The following is a 2,677-nucleotide window of genomic DNA, read 5'->3' as shown; positions in this document are numbered from 1 at the left end:
ACTTTTCAACTTTTTTTTCCCATCTTGCTGGCCGAAGACCTGGGTAGCGCCTCAGCTACTCGGGGGAGGTTCTGGCAGAGGTGCAGTCACACTTCGCCGTCCTTCGTACCCAATCCAGATTTTATGTGACCTGGTACGGCGGGTTTACTGGGGAGACATGCGTAGGCCCGTGCCTTCCGTTGCCTTCTATCTAACCGACAGGGTCGGCGGACCCTTTGGGGAAGGTTTAGCGAGACAAACTCAAAATACCTAACCCTAACCCTAACCCTAAGCTTACAGCACCTGGTATTCCCAGGCGGTCTCCCATCCAAGTACTAACCAGGCCCGACCCTGCTTAGCTTCCGAGATCGGGCGTTCTCAGGGTAGTATGGCCGTAAGCCATGGGTAATCACAAAATCATGCATTTTATAGAAACAATCGACCCTGAAAACCAAGACTTGCCGTTTCATGGAAACATGGCTATCATGAAAAGTTATTGATAGCTTTTTATGTGGTAGCACAAATTTGCCATTGCGACCTGCATTTTGCTGTATCAAAGTAAATGTCATGAAAAGTGGAAAAACCCTACATGGAAGTGCAATGTGTTTTTTTTTTTTTTTTTTTTACGGATAAAGACTGCTGCTTTGAGTTCACAGGGAGCCAGCCTCTTTATTCACTGTACATAGTCTGCTCTCTAGCGGTAAAAGACGTGAACTACAATGCTATGGATGACGCCACACAATATAGATTTGAAACTCGGGTATAGTTTCAATGTCGGAGTTAAAACTCGGCTTGCAGTTTCCGAATGCCATACGTAATGGGTGTTGTCAAAATTTGCTTTAACAATTGAAGTGGAAAAAAAAAAAAAAAAAGCTTACAGCACCTGGTATTCCCAGGCGGTCTCCCATCCAAGTACTAACCAGGCCCGACCCTGCTTAGCTTCCGAGATCGGACGAGATCGGGCGTTCTCAGGGTAGTATGGCCGTAAGCCATGGTTGAGCGCAAAATAATGCATTTTATAGATACAATCGCCCCTGAAAACCAAGACTTGGCGTTTCATGGAAACATGGCTATCATGAAAAGTTATTGACAGCTTTTTATGTGGTAGCACAAATTTGCCATTGCGACCTGCATTTTGCTGTATCAAAGTAAATGTCATGAAAAGTGGAAAAACCCTACATGGAAGTGCAATGTGTTTTTTTTTTTTTTTTTTTACGGATAAAGACTGCTGCTTTGAGTTCACAGGGAGCCAGCCTCTTTATTCACTGTACATAGTCTGCTCTCTAGCGGTAAAAGACGTGAACTACAATGCTATGGATGACGCCACACAATATAGATTTGAAACTCGGGTATAGTTTCAATGTCGGAGTTAAAACTCGGCTTGCAGTTTCCGAATGCCATACGTAATGGGTGTTGTCAAAATTTGCTTTAACAATTGAAGTGGAAAAAGAAAAAAAAAAGCTTACAGCACCTGGTATTCCCAGGCGGTCTCCCATCCAAGTACTAACCAGGCCCGACCCTGCTTAGCTTCCGAGATCGGACGAGATCGGGCGTTCTCAGGGTAGTATGGCCGTAAGCCATGGTTGAGTGCAAAATAATGCATTTTATAGATACAATCGCCCCTGAAAACCAAGACTTGGCGTTTCATGGAAACATGGCTATCATGAAAAGTTATTGACAGCTTTTTATGTGGTAGCACAAATTTGCCATTGCGACCTGCATTTTGCTGTATCAAAGTAAATGTCATGAAAAGTGGAAAAACCCTACATGGAAGTGCAATGTGTTTTTTTTTTTTTTTTTACGGATAAAGACTGCTGCTTTGAGTTCACAGGGAGCCAGCCTCTTTATTCACTGTACATAGTCTGCTCTCTAGCGGTAAAAGACGTGAACTACAATGCTATGGATGACGCCACACAATATAGATTTGAAACTCGGGTATAGTTTCAATGTCGGAGTTAAAACTCGGCTTGCAGTTTCCGAATGCCATACGTAATGGGTGTTGTCAAAATTTGCTTTAACAATTGAAGTGGAAAAAAAAAAAAAAAAAAGCTTACAGCACCTGGTATTCCCAGGCGGTCTCCCATCCAAGTACTAACCAGGCCCGACCCTGCTTAGCTTCCGAGATCGGACGAGATCGGGCGTTCTCAGGGTAGTATGGCCGTAAGCCATGGTTGAGTGCAAAATAATGCATTTTATAGATACAATCGCCCCTGAAAACCAAGACTTGGCGTTTCATGGAAACATGGCTATCATGAAAAGTTATTGACAGCTTTTTATGTGGTAGCACAAATTTGCCATTGCGACCTGCATTTTGCTGTATCAAAGTAAATGTCATGAAAAGTGGAAAAAACCCTACATGGAAGTGCAATGTGTTTTTTTTTTTTTTTTTTTACGGATAAAGACTGCTGCTTTGAGTTCACAGGGAGCCAGCCTCTTTATTCACTGTACATAGTCTGCTCTCTAGCGGTAAAAGACGTGAACTACAATGCTATGGATGACGCCACACAATATAGATTTGAAACTCGGGTATAGTTTCAATGTCGGAGTTAAAACTCGGCTTGCAGTTTCCGAATGCCATACGTAATGGGTGTTGTCAAAATTTGCTTTAACAATTGAAGTGGAAAAAAAAAAAAAAAAAGCTTACAGCACCTGGTATTCCCAGGCGGTCTCCCATCCAAGTACTAACCAGGCCCGACCC

General features: G+C 43.0%; 4 non-coding genes and 1 pseudogene across 4 annotated transcripts in view; all 5 read right to left on the bottom strand.

The window, feature by feature from the left end:
• Positions 1-270: 270 nt before the first annotated feature.
• On the bottom strand, positions 271-379 carry LOC119119176 (annotated as a pseudogene).
• Positions 380-850: 471 nt separating this feature from the next.
• Positions 851-969, bottom strand: LOC119119181. Its single transcript, XR_005097147.1, has one exon. It is a non-coding gene; the product is annotated as a 5S ribosomal RNA (ribosomal RNA).
• Positions 970-1,438: 469 nt separating this feature from the next.
• Positions 1,439-1,557, bottom strand: LOC119119180. Its single transcript, XR_005097146.1, has one exon. It is a non-coding gene; the product is annotated as a 5S ribosomal RNA (ribosomal RNA).
• Positions 1,558-2,026: 469 nt separating this feature from the next.
• On the bottom strand, positions 2,027-2,145 carry LOC119119179. Its single transcript, XR_005097145.1, has one exon. It is a non-coding gene; the product is annotated as a 5S ribosomal RNA (ribosomal RNA).
• Positions 2,146-2,616: 471 nt separating this feature from the next.
• The window catches only part of LOC119119178, a 119-nt gene continuing 58 nt past the window's right edge, over positions 2,617-2,677 (bottom strand). Inside the window, exon 1 of the ribosomal RNA XR_005097144.1 lies at positions 2,617-2,677. This exon is cut by the window's right edge and continues 58 nt beyond it. This is a non-coding gene — a ribosomal RNA (5S ribosomal RNA).

Source organism: Syngnathus acus, unplaced genomic scaffold, assembly GCF_901709675.1.
Source record: "Syngnathus acus unplaced genomic scaffold, fSynAcu1.2, whole genome shotgun sequence".
NCBI classification, from domain to species: Eukaryota; Metazoa; Chordata; class Actinopteri; order Syngnathiformes; family Syngnathidae; genus Syngnathus; species Syngnathus acus.
The sequence above is the reverse complement of the archived record's forward strand: the minus strand, read 5'-3'. Positions and strand labels throughout refer to the sequence as shown.